Here is a 24,937-nt window from a genome sequence, read left to right as displayed (position 1 = left end):
ATCACCTAAATTCCGCTCTCATTGGCGACCACGGGATAGGGCGACTCAGCCCGTCGAATCCACGAACATATCTGCACATAAACAACCAAAGAAGCATCAAACTGATACAAAACAATTATATAATAAAACTCAGCTCAATGCTTCCCCTACCCCTGGACAGAACCAAGGCATGACATCCACAAGGAGTAGGCCTAGCATCATCCAATAGAAGATCCGAAGTGAGTCACTAACCAGCTGCTCCAACACAGCCAAACTAAAAAATCCGATCAAAGAGGTTGCCCTAAGTGGTAGTCTGTGCTACTTACCAACTAAAAACAACACCACTAGGAGCTCCTGCAAGGCGAGGACTCCTATAGCCTGATCAAAGAGTATTTTCTGTCAATACATTTCTTCTTTTAGGGTTGTTATTGGATGAACATACTTGGGCATGTAAAAAGGAGGGAGCTGAGCGTAGTGACCCAAGGAGAACAGGGCAACGGCCTCAGGACCTGTCTCGGCACCCAAGAACCTACCAAGCCCTCGCAAGGCGACACTCAATCCTTTTCTAACACTCACTTTTATTTTCGCTCCAACCTTCCTTGTTTGGTCATTTTTTCCAGCAAGAATCCACCCTTAGGAAGACAAGGTATCGGCCCCGAGTTTGATTCGTCCCCAGGAACCTACCAGGCCTTCGCAAGGCAATGATCAACTGCTTATATCTTTCCATTTCTTTTCTTTTCTTTGATAGGGGTTAGAACCCCTTTTTATACACCTTCGTATTTATATTCATCTTAACAGATATACAGGGTTTCTTGGCATCATCATTATTAGCTTCTAGCAGGCTTCTCTAACTGCCTCACTACTAACAAGAACTCCTAGAACGGCTGCCTAGCAGGCTAGCAGAACAGGGCCACTAGGACTTCCTTCTAAAACAGGTCTTTCGATGCTTGACAATGTCTTTACAAGAGGCAATGACTACTCCGACCTCCCTCAAACACACTTAACCTAAACCTGGGACTTCATGCCTTGGCTGCCGGTCCCCAACCAAAATGTGTCCGCTCGACAAGTACAAATACACATATAACAGGAAAGAAAGGTACTCGTAAAGGAGAGATATCACCTGGATTGGACACAAGAAGCTTCCATCGATGCCGCGACAAAGGCTCCCTCCAAGCTTGTCTTCAAACCTGTCTAGCACAGAACTTAAAACAAAAACCCAATTAAACGCACCTGCACTAGACATGCAAATGGCCCTCTTGGCCTAATGAAATGAAACACTTCACTACAAAATTGAATTGGCCCTCTTGGCCTAATGAAATCAAACAATACTACATAATATCCTCCTGGAAACAACTATGATAGACATCAAAGCATACCATTCCCAGGGAACAGGGCTCGTAGCCCTAAACTAGGTGCATTAAATTATGACCTATCCCTCCTGAGTATATCGCAAGAGGTGTTCGCATCACATGTCGTCTAATCAGTCTGTGGGTCCTAGATAATAAAGGCAGATGAGTCTCGCTTACCCTCTGCATCATCCAGATCAACCATCGTCTGCCAAAGAGGGCATGTTCAGAAAGCATACCCCACAAACGACCGGGTCCTATCTCACCATCAATAGATATATCGGGACAAGGGCCGCAATTAAAGAAGAGGTTTTCTTCATACGCAAAATTAGCCAAAGCATCTGCAAACTGATTCCAATTTCGTGGAATCAGTTGAAAAGACACTCTATCAAATTTGTCTAGCAGGGCTATGGTAGTATGATGGTACATACAAAGGATGGGGTTTCGTACCATGTATGTCCCATTGAGTTGATTTAAAACCAACTAAGAGTCCCCTTTCACCAATAACTGGCGGATACCACCCTTCTTTGCAATATTCAAACCCATAATCAGGGCTTTGTATTCTGCCATATTATTGGTAAAATTCACCCCGAGATAACCAGCTAACTTCATGACAATGCATCCTCGGGGGTCTCGGATGACAACTCCGACACTTCATTTTTTGCATGCACCCCTGGACGCCCCATCAAAGTACAAGGTGTACGTCCATAAAGGGTTTACATATCCCGCCATCCGGAACTCTACTCGTAATTATGGTAATCGAAATTCAGCATATTCAATGGGTGGACTGTAGGCTCCATCCCTCCATCATCATTGAATTCAACAGGGATGCTCGTCAAAATTTGTAAGCAGTGATGGCAGAAGACCTTGATCTCCCAAATAAATGTCCCGCCTTCTTGCTCAATCACCTTGTATCCTTTGCTCCACCAAATGAGCTTTCCTTGATGATACCTCTGTTCTAAATATGCGTGTTCTAAATAAGGGATCAGACGACCCATCAACCTCTATCACGATTTCCTTGCAGATGTTTGATCAATCTCGCCTAGACCTGCAAGGCAGTAATAGCATTAGTGCAATCAGAAATAATAAAGTTTAATCTTATTAAGATTAACCTTATTTTTAAATTCTATCCCCTCAAGGTCAGCTAACAAGACTGTGGATTTATTCTTTCCTATTCTAACGATCCTATAGGGCCCATCCCATTTGGGCTCTAGCTTGCCTGGAAATAATTCACGTCGTGCATCATAATACAGAACAAGCTGTCCTTTCTTGAAGGTATATTTCTTGGCTTTGAGGTCGTGTAGCTGCTTCATTCGGTGCTTTGCCACTTCTTGGTGCAATAAGCTCTGCAGCTTAAGCTCATCTAAATGTGCCAGTGTCGTCAAGCGCTCAAAAAGTGTGTCTTCATCGCTCAAAGAATGATTGATGGCAAACCGAATAGTCGGCAGCTCAATTTCTAAAGGCAAGACACACTCCTCCCCATATACTAACTTGAACGGGGTATGGCCAGTGGCTCGTTTGAAGGTCGTATTATAAGCCCACACTGCCACATATAACTTTTTATCCCAATCCCGTTTCTTTTCCGACATAATTTTGGACAGGATGCCCACAAGTTGCTTGTTGGTGCTCTCAACTTGCCCATTGGCTTGCGGATTATATGGGGTTGTCTTGTTATGCTTGATTTGCCACATCTCTGTCAAACCTTTAATCACCTTATTTAGGAAATGGGTTCCGCAGTCCGACACTAATTCTTTCGGCGGACCAAACCAACATATTATCTGCTCTAAAAGAAAACTAGCAGTTTCTTTAGCATCATCTTTCCTTGTTGCACGTGCTTCTGACCACTTTGTGAAGTAGTCAGTTGCTACAATGATGTACCTCTTTTGTGTAGTCGACGACGGAGTACTAGGACCCACAAAGTCTATTCCCCACTTCTCGAATGGAAGTATCGCCATAATAGGGGTGAGTGGTCGTTTCCTATTCTCTCGACTATCATGTCATTGGCAAATATTGCATCTCTTGACATACGCAAACGCATCCTGGAAGATGGCAGGCCACCAATAACCTGCTCTTAAAGCCTTTTGTGCTGTAAGCCGTCCAGCAAAATGGCCACTGCAAGCAAAATCATGGCACTCTTCCAAAATGAATGGCACCTCATCAGGCATCACACACCGGCGATAGATATCATCAACCCCTTGCCGATATAATGTACCTGCGATCAAAGCAAACTTTAACGCTTGCTGCTTAATTTTCCTTCTCTCAGCTTTAGATAATTCGGATCCTGCCTCTCCTGTTGATAAATAATGCGTTATTGCAGCATACCAGGAGGGAATAGATGCCATATCTATTTTAAATAACGACTCCATGTCACTACCTTCAGCCACATATTCTTTCGGCTCCCCAAAGTCCACAAGACATTCCACGATACCTTGCAACCTTGGTGGCTTACTCCTGATTTCATAATCAAATTCCTGCAAAGTGATCAACCACTTTGCTAGACGATCAGGCGGTTGTAGCTTGTTCATCAATAATCGAAGTCCCTCCGCCTTTGTATAAAGCACGACTTTCTCATAGAGAATATAATGCCTGAATTTCTTGGTCCCAAAGACCATCGCTAGACACAATTTCTCCATGTAAGTATAGTTGATTTCAGATATCCCCAGCTTTCGGCTAGCAAAAGCAATCGGGTGGTACCACTTCTCTTCCCAAATTTGGGCTAAACAGCAGCTGATACTATACATGGTGGCCGCTGAGAATATATAGAACACCTCTCCTCTTTTAGGTGCTTTTAAAACGGGCGCTCTTGCTAGCTCTTGTTTCACATCCTCGAATGCTACCTTACAAGGGTCACCCCATACAAACGAACAGCTAAAGGACAATAAATTTGTAAGTGGCAACGTTCTTTCTGCTAAGGCGTTGATGAATCTACGGTAGCAACCAACCGAAGATAGAAAGCTATGAACCTCTTTCGGAGTGCGTGGTGGACCCATAGCAAGTATAACTTTAACCTTCTCGGGGTCTGTCGCAATTCCTACCGAACTGACCACATGACCCAGCAATAGCCCATAAGGTACTCCAAAAACACACTTCCGTGGGTTTAGGGCGATGCAAAATTGTCTACAGCGCTCGAAGCATTTTCTTAAAATAATCAACTGCCTTCCTCTCACGGTGGCGGCCCCTAAGTCATCAATAAACACCTTCAACTCCTCAGGGGATATGTCACCGAATGTCTTATCTGCTATTCGTTGCCACGAACCAGGCGCATTGCATAAACCAAAGGCCATCACATGGTACGTAAAAGTACCAAATACAGTGATAAAAGTTGTTTTCAACTTATCTTCTTCTGCAATTGCCATTTGGTTGTATCCTGCAAAGCAATCCATAAACGAATATATCTCCCTACCCGCTAATTGATCCAAAATCTGGTCAATAAATGGCAACGGGTAGTAGTCCTTAACTGACTGCTTATTCAGCTTCCTAAAGTCTACACATAAACGGATTTGATTATTCTTCTTCTTTCTTATCACAACTGGCGAACATCATTCCGTGTGTTGCACAGGAAAAATCAAACCCGCTTTTCGAAGCTTCTGTAACTCTTCAAACAGGCCGTCCCTTAGTTCGAAAGGCATACGCCTTACTTTCTGCCGTACAGGATGACTGCCCTCTTTCAACGGAATTGTATGAACAGCAAGACTAGGAGGGATGCCTCTCAACTCATCATAACTCCAGGAAAAGATATCGCAGAATTCTTGAATCAAGGCCACATAGTCCTCCCTTTCTGCTGTGCTGAGCATAGAACCTAATTTGATTGGCCGCGAATCATCAGGCATACCAAGGTCTAGCTCGATAACATCTGCATCTCTTATACGCTCTTGGCCCTCTATCGGCTCATTCAAAGTGATTTGATAGATGTCTTCCGTGGTGGATCCCTCTTTGGACTCATCACTCGATGATGTCTCACTGGCAGATAAATCTTCTAATGTCTCCAATTCTGTAGAAGATAGAGGAGCTCTCTTACTCTGCGGGGACTCAGGATAAGCATCAACCACCACATGATGGGCACCTCTGCCGAATATTAGCCGACCGGCGGGTATATCCACTTGGCAGTCCGCTTGCAAGATCCAAGGTCGTCCGAATAATACTTGGTAACTTGGACGGCCTGCAAAACGAATCACCCTAAAGTCCAACAAGCATTCTACATTGGCAACAGTGACATGGACCTTAGTAATGCAGCCTTCCGGCTGTCTCAAACTATCATCTGCCATTCTGAGAATTGTGGAGGTATCTTTCTGGATCACAAGACCCAACCGTTCCATCAGTTCAGAACTCATAATGTTAACAGATGATCCCGTGTCGACAATGGCATAGTCTACTAATATCCCATCGACATAGGCTACAACCCTTGGGCAATGCTTCTCAGCATGCTCGAACCAGTCATCACCAACTCGCGCGATACCCAAAGGTTCTACGATATACCCGGTACATAAAATCTTTCTAAATTCCTTACGTACTCCTGGGGAAAGCTTAATAAGCTGTAAGAGATTCACATCCGGCTTGACTTCACAAAGAGAGCTCGCCAAATCGAATTCATGATAGTTTGATAGAGCTCGCTTTTCACGCCAAACCATCCGCTCTTTAGGTCGCTGAACTGGCTTTAATGCCTCTTTTTTAACTTTCACCTTCTTCTTTGGTGGTTCCTTATCGGCTTTACTTTCCACGGGCTTCAAAGGTCCCCCTTCCATGGAAGGATCCAAAACTTGTGTTCCTTTGTCGCCTTGTTTAGGGTTTCCGTCGATAGGCTTATCCTTGTCGGCTTCTCTACCCTTTTGACCTCTTGTAAGAACAGCACACAGATTAGAGGTTTCAGCATCATTAACGCGTACAGCCTCAATCAAACTAACCCCACTACCACTAGGTAGCTCCTCCACTATAGTCTTTGGTCGTTGAAGTATTTGTTTAGGCCCATCTTCTCGCTGGGAATCATTTCCTTGTGCACGATGATTAACAGGCCCTAGTTGCCGACCACCCCGCTGGAGGGAACTGATCTTACTCTAGCAAGTAGCTGCTAAATGGCCAGATTTTCCACAAATGTCGCACTTAACATTTGGGCAATTTCTTGGATAGTGCTGCCCACCACACCATTTGCAACTAAACCTCGAAGGTGCACCCTCCTCTAGGTATCTACTTCCTATCAAATTTTGTTGTTTTTTAAGGAAGTTGACATCAACAGCTATTTGTCAATACTGCTTTGTAATCATGTCGGTATAATGCTTCATCATGTCCTTAACCTCGCCAAGAACATTGGAAGAACTTGACTCATAGCCTTGGTCATTACCATGTCGATCCATCGGCCTAACAATTCGATTAGGCACAGGTTGTTGAACCACATGCATGGTGTTAGAATTGATCGCCTGGCCTCCACCACTTGGAGCCATTTGACTGTCCGTAGGCATCGACATGCTAGAGGGAGCTGGTAATAAAGGGACATTCTGTATCATGTTCCCTCTCCCATTAGGGTTAGCCATCGCTATCCCTTGACCACTACTGCCATTGGCCATTGCCATATTGTTTCCCAATACTAAACCCATATTCGAATTGCCTCGAGAAGCATAGGCTGCTTGTAGTCGGGATTCCACCTCTTGTGCTCGTGTAGTGGAAGTATCTATATCCCCCAAGGGGACACTACTCAACTGCAATTGGATATTAAAGTCCAAACCATGCAGGAAATATTGCAATTGGGCAGTTGCGGGGATAGGAATAGAGGTGTCCAACTTACGGAAAACCTCTTTTATTTTCTTCGCATAAGCACGAATATCCTCGTGTGGTTCTTGGCGGGTCACGTTGAGTACACACAACCAATATTGCCCACCCCTTTCAGGGGCAAACTCCCTTCGAAAAGCTCCATAAAATGCATCAATGTTCAATATGGTTCTGGCTTCTAAACCATGATACCATATAGCGGCTCTTCCTTTGAGAGTCATATTGAAGAACATCATTAAATGTCCTTCTTCTTGAATGCGATAGTTAAACATCAGCTTTTGAAACTCCCTAATGTGGAGTTCGGCATCTTCCTCAACTAGCCCATTAAAAATGGGTAGCGGGTAACCTAGAGCCGGTAAATCCGTCATTCTTGCTGGAATTGCAATAGGCTGCGCCATGATGTGGATTGGATTTGCACTAGGAATAGGGGACGGTGGGGTTACACCTCCCGCAATTGACGTGGACTGGCTTATGGCAGAAAGGGGAGCACTAGAGCTTCCACCTTTTCCTAACTTACTGCTTGTGGCCCCAAGACCATTAGATCCACTCCCTCGCAAGGGTTCAGCACCGCTACGCTTAGGAGAATATCTCCTAAAAATTTCAGCACGTCGCCTAGCTCTTTCGTCTCTTTCTTGCTTTTGGATTTCTGCTAGACGATGCTTATCAATAAATAACGGATCAATCTCAGTATCCTTTGGCATAAACTGCTAGTTGGTCCCTAGACAACCAGGATTCGAGGACCGCCACTTTTAAGCGGCCCCCGGCAGACGCACCACTGATGGACCTAAAAATGGGCCGGCACTGGCTCATGCACTAGCCGGGCCTCGTCACTACGCACAAGACAACCCCTCGGCCTTGCGGCCAGGAGCATCTATCAAAATCTCTGCCTTCCTAAACATTGCGTTTGTAATACGTTGTAGTCCAACTGATCCTAACCCAATATTACTCCTCAGATGGAGTCCCGTTCACATAGCCAAAAGGCTCGAATCACATACACATGGGGTTCCTCCTACGGCTGAATGCCGTCAACCCTCTGCGACTCTCCTACACCTTGGGGATTGGCCCCTCGATGCGTCGCTCAACATAAAAACATTTCGCACAAAAGTCCACTCAAGGCACCATTTAATCGTATACAGGAATGTACCATTGTCCTTACTTCTCTTTTCCCTAGACCCCACAACTAGCTTATGGCTTAGGGTGTCCTGTCTCTCACTCAACGTAGGTCAAGGTCCTAATGAAAACAATTGCTGTGCATCCAGGATTTCTGATACCTTTAAATATTTCCATGATTTATGCATAGTGTGAATGCCAAGTGCTCAAAAAGTTATGGAATCAATATTGTGCACATGTGGAAAACATCCTTTTAATGACTTCCAACTACCGTTCTTATGCGGCGTTGCACAGACCTAGCACCGAGGAAACCCTCGTGCTACTAGGCCCATTTTATAATTGTTATCCGTCCTAAATGCTATGCATAGAAATCAGCCACTTTTCCATCATCTCACACAGAATTTAGACATATTTCAACTACTCTATCCTCCCACCGATCAAATATTGCATTCTTCTATAGATTTATAGGGCATTTTGCCATCATTTTATGTATACAAAGCGGGAAAAACACACTAGAACAAGAAGGTGAGGTTGAACTGAGGAAAATCCTCATGCTTTAGTCCCCACAAACATTCACAAACATTGCTCTTAATTTTCATTAATTTTCCGCACCTAAAATGCATTTTCCCCCTATTTTTAGTGATTTTTCTCCATTTTCCTTGTATTTTTCCTTATTTTTTGCATTATTTTATTACTAAAAATTCAAAATAGGTTATGGGCTGTGGCCCTTAGTTTTTTCTTGCAGCAAAAATGAAAGTTTAGTTGGTGTTCCTATTCACTTTCCCAATTCTATGCCCAAAACCATCATTTTCCCTTGATTTTCCATATTTTACGTGTTTTAGCATATTATTTTGAACCACAAGATGCATATTTTTCTGATTTTCTGATTATGACCAGCAAGAAATCATGGAAAACAGCAACATAAAATTTTTTTAGCCCACATGAACAACATTTTATCAATCAAAAGCCATGACATCTCAAATTTCCTTTGAAAATTTTGAATTACCGCTTATTTGCGGGTTTTGGGGTTTCATGTCCATGGCTGCAAATTTGGAAATCAGCAGCACTTCATGTCCAGCACAATCACAAATCACCATTTCCAGCCCGTGGAGCAATCTGATCCATGCCGGACAGGCCTCCATCATTCTTTCTTCTTCCTTCTTCCCACATGAACTTGCCTTTAGAAGAGAGAGAGGGAGGAGAGAGAAAGACTGAAATCAGAGGTCTTCAAAGAGAGCATCATTCGACGGGCGAAGGGCGGCGAAATGATTGGCATCCAGGAGGGAATGAGGGGCAGTGATCAGTTGGCATGGTTGTTTGCAGGCAGGAGGGAGCATCCATCAACATCAAGCGCAAAAATCGGCGCCATACTGCCCACGTTTCTTCATCTTCTCTCTCTCCACGATTTCATGCTATCTTTTATGTTGCATAAAATTTCTTGGGCTCCCAAGGGTCATGCCCACTTTGGCCAAAAATAAGTCCACCTCTTCGTATCTTGACCGGTTTCTTGGCCATTTCCCCGTCCGGACTCGGAATCGAGCTCTGAAAAATCCTAGGCGTCTGGCTTAGCATCCCGCATTGGCCAGTAGCTCGTGCCAACCCGCATGACTGTCTGAAAAATTATGAAAAATCAACAAGTGTCGCTTAGGTGCCTTTAAAGCACTTTGACGCTTAAAATCGTCCTAGGTCGAGCCGCCGCCTTTGACGGTGAATATTTTTCCCTTGATATTCATAATTTTTAGCTATTTTTAAGCACTTCCCGTCACCTAAATTCCACTCTCAGTACAATGTGGGAAAATTAGTACAATGTGATGAGTATTGAGTGCCCAAAAATAATGGGTTGGTTATTTCTCTAGAGAAGAGAGAAGAATCTTGGAAAGATTAATGTCTTCACTCGTTGAAAAGATTATTTTCATTGTTTTTGTGTATGTGGTTAAATACATTCAACAAACAATGTTTAAAAGAATGTTTGGGGATCTGATTTTACATATTTGACAATGAGAAAGAACGTACTCAGATAATTAAGTACACTGAGTGTGTGCATGGAAAGTGGGTGGATGGTAATTCTTATGCTAACATTGTGTCTGATGGATGGGTGGACACGATTAGACAAGTGCTTTCTAAAAGATTGAGAATATGAATAGAGACAAATTCCATGTCTTAGAACCTAACTATGCACTATTTTAGGGGACTGAAGTTGAGATTATGCCTCATGTGTAGAGAGGTTGAGCCTAGCTCCCCCTTGTCTCTCTCTCTCTCTCTCTCTCTCTTTGAACCAAATGTGGCAACTAGTCTACTCTTAGTTATAATAGATTATAATGTGATCTTCATGGCTACGTGCTAGAAAGTTGGTAGAGACTCTTAGGTCATAAGTCCCTTAGGTGGATCCTAATGGGTCATGGCTAAATATTCTATTGTGAGGTAGACTCCCAACTAGCAAAGTGGTTAATCCTAAAGGGTTTGAATGACACTACTTAGGATAGCCTACCAAATGTCCTCTCCCTTAGCTTAGCTAGGGGTAGGTTCATCACAAGTGTGCCCTAGTAGGGTGTGAGGAGTCATGGTCAATAGCATGGTTGTGTTCTATCAAGCTTGTCAACTACAAGGGAACTTGCACAACAACTTGAAAGGTGGATCATGAAAAAGCCAAAAGCACTCTATTATGATATGCCCTACTCATGACATAGATAGCTCATGGCCAACCAAGTATTGTATTGTCTCATGGGGCATATGCTATGAGCTTGTAAGTATAGGGTCATTCCAACTATGGGCTTGTGAGATCAAATCAATATTGATAATGTTTCCCTCTACCTTAGCCTTACTAGTGTTGTCCAATCACTAAATCACACTGAACAACCTTACTCATGACAATTGCCTCCCATTAGGGCCAATTTAGAGGGTAAAGAGACTTTTAATTAGTCTTTACTAGAATGAGAGTAATGAAGAAGTATATGACAATGCAATGTGCAGTCCAATGTAACACTAATTTTGGCCAAACTTCATGCTGCTCTAGCAAAAAGATAAAAAGTGGCCTTTAAACTTATCATCATGAGACAATTCCAACCAAAGTTCTTGTCCTTGATAATTATATTTTATCATTCATTTTTCTTTCTTTTATCACATTGATGTGACTTTTTAAAAAAGTGAGTCTCTTTTAAATCACCTTTGTGCATTCATCTTATATCTCTCATTGTTTTGGCACCTTAGCTCCTCCAAGCTCCTTTTTGCATTACCTCTACTCTTATTCCAACCTCAATCTCATCAATACCACAGACTTATTCTTCGATGGATCCTTCTAAGGGACCATCTATCTTTATATTGGTGTGTATGTGATACAATAAAATAGATGATGGCATGTGATATCCAATAACATACAAGCTCCACGATTGGATAAAAATCCTTCCCTCTTATAAAATTCCTCACAAGATCAACAAATAGAAAAGATAAAATGTGAGCTTTAACTAGAAATTACAATGTTTGGATTTAAAGTTACATGATGCATAGTACGATAGGAAAGAAACCAATCTCTACAAGGTGTCACATGAAATGACGCACCCGAATCAAAGAGCCAGCACTGCGCATACATAGAGTGTATCTCAGAAGTCTGTAAGGCATTGCATGAAGAAGCTACAAGTATGCAATCATCATGTGAATCAGTGGCCTGCATGACATTAACCTCTTCTATCTTCACACTAGACTTTGTAGGTACTATGCTGCGCTCAAAAGATTTTTCCTACACTTTATCTTTTCCCTTTTCCTTGCTCTTATCATCGCACATTTTATGGCACCGTGGCCTAATATGTCCTACTTTCCCACAATAATGACAGGTAAGATCTGAATTCTGTCCACGGGACTTATTGTGACCACGTGACTTGGACTTGGACTTCTAAGAGTCCCTACCTTTATGATCATTGTCATGCCTGCCACTTATGCCACCTCTAACGGTCAATGCATGTGAAGAGCAGGAAGCATCATTGTTTCTCATGTTGATTTCCTTAGTTAATAAAGCACTCTCAACATCTTTGATTTTCATCCCATCAAGCTTGTTCGTGCACATAGCAATATGGAAGACATCCCATGATTCAGGCAAGGTTCCAAGCAAAAACAACGAGTGCAAGTTGTCTTTGAACTCAATACCCTGTGACAATAGACTCTTCATGATAGCATGAAACTGACTAAAATGAGACAAAAGGGAGGTCCCCTCTATTGGGGTAAAAGGCCCTTGGGCCTACCCATGTACAGTGACCGCCCATATTCTTTATTCATATATATATGAAAGTGCAATAAGACTGTCATAACATTGTTGATAACACCTACATTGTGTGTGCTCTTCTCTCCCGCATCTTCTACATCCCTTTCAACTAGTATCATAGCCACTCCTTTGCGAGCTCTTCCCAGCATCTACACGAGGTATAAGATCTTGCTTCTCACTCAGTTCTCAGCCATTCTTTGACATGAATAGCAGGGTTTCATGAAGAGGCAGCCATAGCTTCCATCATTGAAGCTTGTTCTCTTCACCGCTTGCTTGGACTTATCCTAGGTTTGTGTAGACCCATTGTACGCCTTCATTGGGCTCTTGCTTATCCCCTACCCACCCTGATTTGTCCCCTCAAGTACAGTAGCATGCTCATGTTTTATTTGTGCATGTTTACAAAAATGGCTCAAAAATCACTCTTTTTGTCATATCTCGGGCATTTGAAACCTGATTTAAGCAAGGTAAGAGTCTAAGTTGGGATTTTGGCACGCTCCAGACGCGAGGTTGATGTTAGATTTGCCAAATTTTGATGATATAATATTTTTCAATAGATTTTAGGTCTGAGACAGCATGTATTTGTATGCCTATGGCTTATGTGATGCTTCTACTAATGTCTATTGATAACGGATCACTTGTGGATGTTATGCCTCTTATGTAAGATGAATTTGGAGCTACTTTAGCTTAGCCATTGACTATTTTAAACAGTCCCAGATCTGTCCAAAACAGGGTAGTCACCTGTTACTTCAATTTTATGCTTACAAGTCTTGGCATTTGATGCCCGATTATGCCCGATTGGTGCCTACATGTCTAGGAACGCATGCCTATGAGTTGGCACTTGATTTGAGCTTGGTTTGAGCATTATTTTACTCACATTTGGATTGTGGCTGAAGCTATTTATGCTACAGTTGGGTTATGCCTATTGGTCATCGAGTGCTCCTGGGCTACTCAGTATGATATCATGATGTATTTGGACTATGTCACATGTCTTGTTTACGCTCTAGAATGCTTTTGAGCTGAAATTAGAGCTCTATTTGGATTTGACTATCACTTATTTGCAACTAATATTTCATCTATGCCATGGTTTATGCCTAGGCTACCCAGTACAGGTTATGATGTCTTAGTGAATGCTTTATGCTTTGGCTGTGGATGGTAGTTGTTTGAGCTCGTCTCGACATTCATTTGAGTATTCCCTTGAGAAGTTGGACATTGACTTGGCTTTTTCCGTTACGACTTAGCCTTTTCTGTTACGACCTTGGATGCTATATGGGATTTGATGCTCTGAATATGGATCTTAGCTATTACTTGGATGCACTTACAAGTATTGAGTAGTATACTGCTCCCTTGTTTTGGCAGTTGCCTATTAAGCAATGATTGCTCGTTTGCATTTGATATGTGGGATACTTACTGATCAATGGACTTGGATAGTGCTTAGGATTTACAGTTATGGCCGTCGTGCTTCTCTGTTGTATGGCATATATGTTATTTGGGCTGCTATTGCTCGTATATGTCAGGGAGCAGTTGATCTTTATGGCCACCCATGTATGTGCATGGTCTACTGCTATGTATTTTACAAAGCCTCTTACTTGGATGCTTTTACACAGATATTTGGGCTTTTATTGGAGCTTGATTCTTGCAGGTTTATTTGCCACCTTTCGTTCTTGGCTGGACATGTATGTCAGTGCATGGTATGAGACACTGCAAAGTTATGTATACTCCTATGTTTCGGAGATGCTTATGCATTTATGGCTCCGAGGCATGCTTATGCTTTTATGGCTATGAGCTATAGTGGTTGGATATGTCATGCTTTTGTCTACTAGGCTTATCTGTGTGGGAGCTTTTGCATCGGTGGTTGATGCCGTTGTGTTCTCCCCTTCTGGTTTGATGCCTTTTGTTCTCCCCTTCTGGTTTGGATGAGTCCCCTTTGCAGTATGCCATGACGACTTCTAGCTCTTCTAGTCATGCAGACAGTCCTCTTGATGAGCCTATTCTCTCTGATTAGAGTTTCCCTGATTCTTTGAGCTCCTTGGATATATTGGATAGCCCTACTCATGCTATTACAAAGTAGTTGTCCTCTTCTACAGGTTTTACAGGTTCTCTTTGCTTTCATTATGGAAAGACAGGGCATGTGAAGCATAAATGCTTCAAGTGGATTAGAGAGCAGAAAATATTGCGCCGCACTAGACATGAGAGCAGAGTCAATGATATAATAGGTGAGACCACTGTTGATAGTGGTATGGTGCATGTAGTTACCCATGATGATGCAGCTGAACCTAGACTCCTAGCATCGTGTTACCCTGCAGATTTCTTGCTCAATGATACGGCCTATACCTTTGATTGGCTTTTAGACATTATGGCATCTTGTCATGTTACTCCACATAGAACTTGGTTCTCTTCTTACAGGGAGGTTGACAAATGCATTTCTTTGGGCCTTGAGCAGGATTGTCATGTTATTGGTACAAGGAATATACACTTGGCTTTGCCAAATGGGTCTTCTCTTATGCTCTATGATGTCTTGCATATACCTACGCTCAGTAAGAGCCTGATCTCTGTCACTCAGTTGCATGGTGCAAGATATTATGTCTCTCTTGGGAATACTTCTTGGAAAATCCATCGTGGTTGCTTGGTATTGGCCATAGGTGCCAAACATGGCAGTGATTATGTAGTGCATGTCTCTCATGTTGGAGATTCTATGGTTGCAGCTACATAGATACCACATGCATTGTTATGGCATTGTCGCTTAGGCCATGTACGACACACTGAGATGGATTCTTTATGTACTATGGGCTTATTTTCTCCTCTTCTCCATACTACTTGTCCTGATTGTACTCATGGTCCATGCAGAGCCTCTTTGGCTTATGGCGATCGTGTGAGGCATGCTCCTCTAGATCTAGTCCATGTTGTAGTATATGGACCTATGCCTTGCCAGTCACTTGGTGGAGCGTCATATTTTGTGACCTTCATGGATCATGGTACCCACCATGTTTGGCCTTACCCTTTGGTACGAATTGAGGATGATGTTACTATGCTTGACAATTTTAGGATTCTGCTAGTAGCAGGCCTAGATGCTTGCAGATGGATTATGAGAGTCATGCTATCTCTCCCAGCTTACGAACCTCTTGTCAGCAATATGGCATTGATTTCTTATGCCTATGATATTATGGGATTACTCATGGCATGTGCCTGACTTTACAAGCAAAGGTTGCTTCTACGCTTGCCACAGTTAGGTTGTCTTATGGCTTTTGGGCTAAGGCCCTTATGACAGCAGTCTACTTGGTTAATCGGATGTTGTGCTTCTCTTTGGATGTAATTACTCTGCATGAGACATGGAGTGGCATGAGACCCTCCTATGATCACTTGAGGATGTTTGGCTGTCACAGCAGTATGCCACATGAGCCTATGTCAGGCAAATGCATACTCCTTGGTTATGGAGATGGTGACTTTACGGCTTACAGGTTTTGGGATTTAGATGCCCAGCAGGTTCTACACAGTCGTCATGCTATCTTTTATGAGACACAGATGCCTCTCAAGCCTCTTGATGCATGTTCAGTGGCTTTATGGCTGATTCTACAGTTGTATGTCAGTCTTCCACTTCGGTGAGGCTGCATACTGTCTTGAGACCCCATCTGACTTGTGTCCGAGATATTGGCCCTCTTTCAGTGATTGAGCCTGGAGAGTTTGGATGCTCTCCACTGTCTTGTATGCACCACACTGATGCTATGCACTACTCTGATGATGATGATGTATTGCCTTGCACTCATGAGTTGTCTTGGATTGCTCTGTTGTATGGAGCTGTGGGATCACTTGCCTCTCTTGTATGTTTTGGACTCAGAGATTCCCAACACTTATTGCACAGCTCGATTTCCAATTGGGTGTTGGGTGAGATGTCATGATTCCTCACCCTGTCTCTTTTATTTTGTTTTGTTTTTTCACTCCCTGGACCATTGGCCTTTTAGTGGGAGGTTGTTGGGGTAAAAGGACCTTGGGCCGACCCATGTATAGTGACGGCCCATATTCTTTATTCATATATATATATGAAAGTGTAATAAGGTTGTTATAACATTATTGGCAGCACCTACATTGTGTGTGCTCTTCTCTCCCATGTCTTCTGCATTCCTTTCACCCTCCTTCATGCGAAGTTCCATTAACTGCTTCAACCAATACATCTATGATGCAAGACTTTGCTGCACATAAAGCTCCTGAATCTTCTCCCATAAATCCCATGCACTCTGATTTTCATCTTCAACAACATTATGATGGACCTCTTCTGAGAGTGAAAAAATAATGGTAGACTTGCACAGCTCATCAACTTCCATCCAAACATCATTATCCATATCCTTAGGTTTGACACCCTTGAAATGCAAGGGTTTAATTAGCAAATTCTGCACCAAAACCTGTCATATTTGGGACTTCCAATATCCATAGTTGGTACCATCCAACTTGGCAATATTAACGAGAGATGTATCTTTCAAATGACCAGCCTTACTGTCCCAAATAAAAGCAAAAAGGTAGAATTGCAGGTTGCTAATTAGTAGAAAATGCACTAAAACCACCGCTAAAGCTAGCTGAAAGGGTGGATTTTACCAAGAGAAGCACTTGTCCACCAAATATGGCCAAGATAACATCAAATAGTAAGCATTACCCTCATAGAAGTGCTCAAAATCTGTAGGTTTTAGCTTACTATAATAAATGACAGTAGTATGTAAAACTATCCCAAAATGAAGCAATCATTGATACAAATGTCACTGCAACTGCCATGTAACAAGATACATCCAACAGTGAGTTTCATGGGGCAAGAAGCTACCAAGAACTATCAAACCAATAACCTATCATGAAAGATACATCTCATAGGTCCAAAAATCATGCATGTAATGGGTCTTGAGGTAAGAGAAGAGACTGAACATAAGAACAATTTGATAGAGCAAGAAGCTCAATACATAACCATCCAAGATGTATACCAAACTAACAAACCTATGACAGAGATAGGTGTGTGCCCCAATAGTCATATCAAATCAGCCCACTACAGACAAACTCCAGACATAAAGCTCTCAAGAGAGCAAATGCATGTAACTGTCCCACAAGCTCAAGCTCATCTATAAATAAGACTCTGTGTACATCCGAATTACCAAGAGGCTCCCACCGGAAGTGAAGTCAGATGAAAAGAGAGCAAGCAACGCTCTAATACATCAAATACATAGCATCAGACATGCCAAATCCCAATAGGGTACATCCAGAGCATAAATCCCAAGCTATCTCAGACCTGTAAAGCATAAGCCTCAAAGCATTCAAAGAGCATGTAACTCACAACCAAATGTAATGCCCAATAGATCCAAAATGCTCAAATATATCTGAAGATGAAGCTCCAAGTAACCGTAAAGCATGGGCAAACCAAATGGCATCCATATCTAACCAAAGCATAAATACAAAATGCCTAAATGTCAAGCAATGACAATAGGCATAGACTGGTCCAAAGCATGCCAATTCAAGCCAAATGCCAGTGAAGAACAACCAAGTTGGAGCTTAATACAAGGTCAAAGGCATTCCAAAACCAAAGAAGAAGCATTTAACAACCTCCAAATACATTGGTATGATCATTCAAACCTCTAGAAAGCACCCCGTATCCATGAACCAATGCATACACCAAGTAAAGGAGCTTCAGCCCATTGTATTATAGCAAGAAATTTATTGTTATATGAAGCTCAAAAAATGCTCAAATTTGCTCCAAATCAGTCCCAAAGCATAGACATAACATCCGAGCATCACCGGGCATCAATAGGCATCAAACGAGCAATGCCAAGAAGCATGAAATAGTAAATGTCAAGTGCTGCCCTGTTTTGATAGTCCTGGGACTGTGTATACAGCAAAGGGCTGAAGGGGGAAGCACTCAAATTGATCACCGAGAGCCAAGATCCAATGTCGGGGAGTTTGAAGAATGTCGGGAAGGTTGCAAATAATGCCACGAAGCCGGAGTAGGAGCTGTAAATGCCAGGAGGGGATCAGCCCAACCCCCTACAAATGCACCACATTTTGCATTGGATGGTCCTAGGGACTGGGGGATCTCCTACAGCCCTCAGGGGCACTTGGCAATGTCGAGGGGGACTCCGATGTAGCCCGAGAAGAAGTCATTGAAGGTCTGGAAGCTCAGGGAGGAGGCGGGAGATCAAAACATACCTGCAAATGAAGGTGCCACGGTTGCCATTGAAGCTCGAGTTGAAGCTCTTCAAATCCAGGCTGAAGAGAATGTCGGCAAGCTTCAATGCCTTTGCTCTAATACTTTGAAAGGGAAGTGGAACCTAGGAGGAAGAAGCTTGGCGGTGAGAGCTATGGCAGATGGAGAGCAAGAGCTAAGACAGAGAGAGAGAGAGACTCAAAAGTGGAAACTCCAACAACCACAATGTGTAGTCGGGCCTTCCTTTATTCAAACTGTCACTAAACGAATAAAGAATAAGTGACTATGACGGGCGCCCGCCACCTACAGTGTGTGCAATGGCAGGTACTATCAATTTAGTAATACACGGGCAGCTAGGTGGAGGCGCCTTTATCCCCAACAAAGCAAATCTCTTTGAGATAGAGAAACTAAAGCGACAATCAAAGGGTCTAAGTCAATTTGAAAAATGTTGGTTTGAAAACCACGCTACAATGACTAAACTTGGAGCCCAGATTATGAGAGTCTCAGAGGAGCGATTAGCTAAATGATAGTCTGAAAGAGACCCAACCTATGTGGCACCAACTTCCTTTCGAGTACTAACTGTGATTCGGGGTATGGACTTAGCCGGAGCTAGCCAAGAGAACTCTCTGATTGATCAAATTCTCATTGAGGAGGAGCTACATGTTGCTAGTAGACTCAGACAAGGTACCATGCTACTCGATGTTGCAAAATATTTATTGTTATTGAGTAGGCTGCCCCACGAGTACTAGATGTATGTGCCACACTCTAGTATAACCCTAAGTTCTACAATTGGTTGTTATCCTCACAAAGTGACATGGATTTATAAACATGTATACAAATAAACAATGTGTTTTGTGACTGTGTATAAATCATACCAAAAGAAGCAAAGCTAGCATGCACACATAAGCAATGATAATCAAGTGCATGTAATATGCATCAAAGTCAACACTTTGGGATTTAGATAAGTGATGTCTTTTTGAGCTGCACCTATTCATTACGGTTGAAGCATATGACTTGTAGGTACTCTCACAAGTTGCCAAGTGAATGTAGGATGACATAGGTCTTTGTGCAAAAGCGTTCAATGTCCAAGTCAGCGCAAGACCACCAACCCCACAAGAACCATTATGGAGAAAGTGACAGAAATACCAAGAAACAAAGAGTCGTGATTGACGAAAGCCCTGCTGGAAGAGAAAATCACCCTTGCAAAAAGTACACATTGCATTTGAGCATGGCCCGAAGCATAGTCATTGGCTACTCTCCCTTTCTTACCCAGACTTACATTCCGCTCATTGCAGTTGCTACCTTGATTGTTCCGATGTCTCACAAGTTACAAAGAGGTTTGCAAAATCTCAAATGTATCTCTTCGTCTCAACAACTGTTCCTCTGGCATTGAGGCTAGTAACACAATCATCCTTATCATATCCATTATTCACAATCTTTGGATCTCAACATTTTTTAGTCCAAATGAAAGGCTGATAGCCTCAATGTATTGCATCTGTTGTATTCATTTCATCCAAAAAAAAAGTGAAAAAATAAAAAGAGAGAAATCAACAAAAGAGAAAACAAAAAGAAAAGAAAAGAATAGAACAGAACAAAAAAGAAAGAAAGAAAAAAAAACACTCATAATCACAGCACAGCCTAGGGGTCCTCGAATTAGGTACGTCCAGTGACCTTGGTCAATTGGCTCCGTCCCTAGTTCCCTAGCCCTTTACATATCCCCCACAATGATTCAAGGAACATCAAGGGCTAGACGACACACCTAGGGAGCTTGTCTCGCCTATGGTTAGACTTGTCACCCTAAACTATTTGAACAATTCTTTTTTGCACTCCATCTAAGTAGTACCATTGCAATCAATAGTGGAAAGAAAGGCATGAAAGACCATGGAAAGTACACCATACTCTTCAAACAATACAAGTAGCCACCAGCTACCAAAAGCTATGGCATCAATGAGCTCAATTATGCTACATTGTATTGACAAAATCACAAATGATGTCTCATGAAGCCTTCAAGTGTACTTCTCCTCAACATCAATAATTTTTTCCACCCCATTGAACCCTTGCTTCATCCAAACATTGCTACAAGGAACCAGACCACTACGTAATATCTAAGTATGCACGTGCACTCACATAATATATGCACCACAATCTATACACAGTTTGGATCCTCAAGTGCAGGACATTACTCTTGGTAGCTTGACCTGTCTCCCAAACTAATCCAACTACATCTTGTGCATGATAAGAAGACTAGCACTAACCCTAGGGAGAGACCAAACATGAGAGGTTTTCAATTGCAGGTATTGAAGACTCCAGCGACAATATCATCAGCTCTTCATCAACAATCAACTCTACATTCTTATGGTTTATCACCCTGCAAGCCCACCAACAACTCATCGCCCGCAAAACCCACAGCACATCAACACCTATGCCAACCCATGAGTGCAACTCCCAACAAAACCAGCCCTATCACCAACTTCAACAACCCTATCACTGACCAATTAGACCACCAAAGTGCCACCAACCACCTTCATCCACACCACCACCAAAACTCCTCCAAGGCAAACCATAACAGCCCCTTCCATCCACATCTCGGTGCATGCCCAAGCCTACTACCTACAACAATGAGTGCCATGGGATTGGCACTCATCTAGGAGGGGAGAAATGTTAACCCTCAAACGAACAAGCTGGAAAATCCAAAAAATATAAAATGGAGGACAAGGCCAAGGCAAAAGTGGAACAAAAGTTGAAGGCATGCCAAGAAAAATCTGGAAACACAAGAATGCAAGAAAGTCCTAAATCACGGAGAAAGGTGCACAAGAAAAAGTGCATGTCAACACTTTTGTAAAAGAGCGCAAGGCGCACCATGATTTATTTTAAGAGTGGCGGGCTCTCACCCGTGCAAATTGTAAAAGTAGATGGGCGGTGGGAAGGAAGCTAAGAAGATAGGAGGACAATGGGAAAAATGGCCTAAGCTACGGCCAGCCATGTAAAAAAGGGGATAAGGGGATGACCGCCCGAAAGGAATTTAGGGTTTTGTATATAAAGTTGAAAAGTGAATGAGAAGCTCATTCTTGTGTGTGGCCAAAAGTAGCTTTCTTCTTCTTCTTCTTATTCTTGCTTGCTTGAGGTTGTGTTTGAGAGAGGGAGTGTGAGAGTGTGAGGGAGTGAGTATGTGAGGGTGAGGGACTATGATGGAGAAGCTCTCCATCTTCTCCTCTCTTTTTCTCTTCACTTGTCTTGCTCGCGAAAATGGAGCTTGAGGATGGAGCTTGCTTAAAGCTTGCACTTGGATTGTGGAGCTACCGAAGTGCTCGGGAGAGGAGGTGACTCGCCCGTAGAGATGGATAGAGCATAGGCTATGTGAGAGGTAGCCATTAGTGCTCGGCTTGGAACGCTTGAAACAATAAGCGGTCCATGGGTCTTGGCAGTTGATCACCTCTATATTCATCGTTTTTCATTTAAGAGACCTTATATTTTTACTTTGCAACTTAACTTATTCCAACAAATGCAAAAGAATTTCCAAGGTTAGAAAAGTTTTCTTTACCTAATCTCAATCACTAAAAAATTGGGGTACTTTCAATTATGGAACCATCTAGAGCTTTAAGTTAAAGGTCATAAAAAATATTCAAACTTCTATGAAGATGGGGATGATATCAATGAGAATCATTTTATCTTGGTTTATCTTGATTCATGTTTTTGGATCAATCTTTCAAGAAATAGATTTGAAAGGAACAAAAACAATGCAATTGGATAGGGAAATATCATTCACCACATTATTTACAATCTTTGGACCAAACTAAAAGTCAATGAAGAAATTATACAAGGGTGATTTGTTCCTCTGAAAATGTTAAGAGAATCTCATTACCTTATTATATAGCATTCTTAAAACCTTTGGACCAAACTAAAAGTCAACAAAAAAAGTACAAGAAGGTGATTTGTTTCTCCAAAAAATTTAAGAGGATCTCATTACCTTATCATATAACATTCAAAAACAAACACTACATTCAACTTTCTAGTGCAAAAGATGGAATTAGGCAAAGGATGCATGTGTATCTTTGGAATCTAAGGAAATTAATGATCACTTTACTTGACTATCCATTTGAAAGAAGGCTAAGGATGCATAAGTTCATTTGGAATTTGAGGAAAGCAACGATCACTTTACTATACCTATCCATTTAGAGGATAAGGGTCTGAAGTGTTTATCAATAAATAAGAAATGGATATTGGTAGATGTAAAAGAAGCCCTTCAAAATCTATCTGTAACCATGGACATGAGATTCCAATTTGGGATTAATGGGGTGAATTGATTGGAAGAAGACTAGAAAAAGCTTATACATATGATGAGCTGGCCTAGCATAGCATTGTAAAATTTTCAAAGCCTCCACTATTGTCAATTTTCATGTGCCTTTTTAGTGCTTTACTTCATTTAAGATTAGGAAACTTACAAGGAGACATATTGATTTTCTTAAAAATATCTTTATTGTATTCTTTAAGATCCGAAGTTCTCATTACATAACTTACAATATTCATTAGGAATTTTGAGACTATCAAAGGTGGAAGGCCTTGTAGAATAGACAAAAATACAAGATTCTCGAGACTAACAATTCTATAAGAGAGGAAATGAATAAAAGTTAAGAAACTCTGGATCCCTAGCTAGGATCTTTCTAGCAGTATCTTAGGAGATATGCAGTATCCTATGTCATCTTCCTTAGTGTCCTCTTAGGAGTCCTTTTAGCAGATCTTTGGAGTTTCCTCTCCTTTTGGGGGATTTTTTTGGAGCCTTTTATGGGGTCTTTCTTTAGGCTTCCCTCTCAAAACTTTCCTACCCTTCTTCTTTCCTCTCATGACCCTTATCTTGTGGACCCTTTGAGCCCTTTTTTTCATATTGCATCTACTTTTTATTGCATGTTTTTTTATTTGCACCCTTCATTTCTCCATTGGTTCTCTTTCCCTTTCCTTTTTTAGGGGGTTTCTTTATATTAGTTGTAGTTAGCTTCTCACCCACAACTCACTTCTTATTGATAATTGGCTTTTTGGCTATAGTTGGCTTCTTAGCTATGATCATGGAAGAGATGCATTCTTATCCCACTGTTGGCCGTTTGGGTGTTTTCAAAACATATGACAAGATTGCCAAGAGCTTTCATTGGAAAGGCTTATGGAGGGATATCAAGGACTTTGTGACCAAATGTGTCCGATGCCAATAGAACAAGGATAGCACACTCATGTGGCCTGTTGGCCTCTTGCAACCTCTCCCTATTCTTGAAGGGAAATGGACTCAAATCACAATGAACTTCACTAGCCTCCATGTGACCAAGAAAGGTTGTAATCGTATATATGCGGTAGCTTATCGTCTCACCAAAGCTGCCCACTTTATGCCCCAACTAAGACCCAATATATTGCCTCTGAGGTGGCCACTTAGTTTATGGAATATGTCTTCAAGTTGCATGGCTTACCACAAGTCATCATACATGATCGAGATGCTAAGTTTATGAGCAACTTTTGGTAGATAGTGTTCACATCTATAGGTACTAAGCTTGCTCCATCCACTAGATACCACCCTTAGACTAATGGCCAGCCCCTTTTGAGGCATTATATGGGTATAAGAGCCTCCTTCCTACAGTCTTATTCAATTATAAGATCGATCCTCAAAGTTAGGCTGAGTTGCATCGCATGTAGGTTCTACTTCAGCAATGCAAAGTGGATCTTCAAAAGGCACAAACTCACATGAAACTCTATGCTGATGAGAAAAGAAGGAATTTGGAATTCCAAGAAGGGGAGCTGGTCCTCTTGAAAGTGCCTAAGTCCCACTACTCCACTCTCAAAGAGGGTAGTAGTAACAAGCTGGCCCATCGCTTCTATGGCCCCTACGAGATCATGAAGAGAGTTGGTGACTTGGCCTATCAATTAGAGCTTCCCCCTACCACCAAAGTCAACAATGTGCTTCATGTTAGCTATATTGAAACCCTTCATTGGCACCTTAGTGGACTATATGGACAAACTTCCCCCATAGATGAAGAAGGTATCATTCAATATACCCTGAGGAAATCATTGGGCAATGAGATAAGTACTTAAGATCTCGATCCATCAAGGAGTACCTCTTCAAATGGCAAGGTCTACCCCTGGAAGAAGCCTCATGGAGCCCAACCACCATTATCACTGAATTTTCTCACCTCCAAGAGGTCCAATGAACTCAAGACTAGCTAGTTATCCCCTGTTTGTTGACCACCCCTACTTGCAAACTACACACTATTTTAGAATAGTTTTGTACTTACCCAAATCTCAAGAACATACATCCTACTTGGTTGAAAGTACTCGTCATAAGCT

The sequence above is a fragment of the Lygodium microphyllum genome, chromosome 22, assembly GCF_053477565.2.
Source record: "Lygodium microphyllum isolate KBCC chromosome 22, Lygodium_microphyllum_v1.1.10, whole genome shotgun sequence".
Lineage (NCBI taxonomy): Eukaryota > Viridiplantae > Streptophyta > Polypodiopsida > Schizaeales > Lygodiaceae > Lygodium > Lygodium microphyllum.
The sequence above is the reverse complement of the archived record's forward strand: the minus strand, read 5'-3'. Positions refer to the sequence as shown.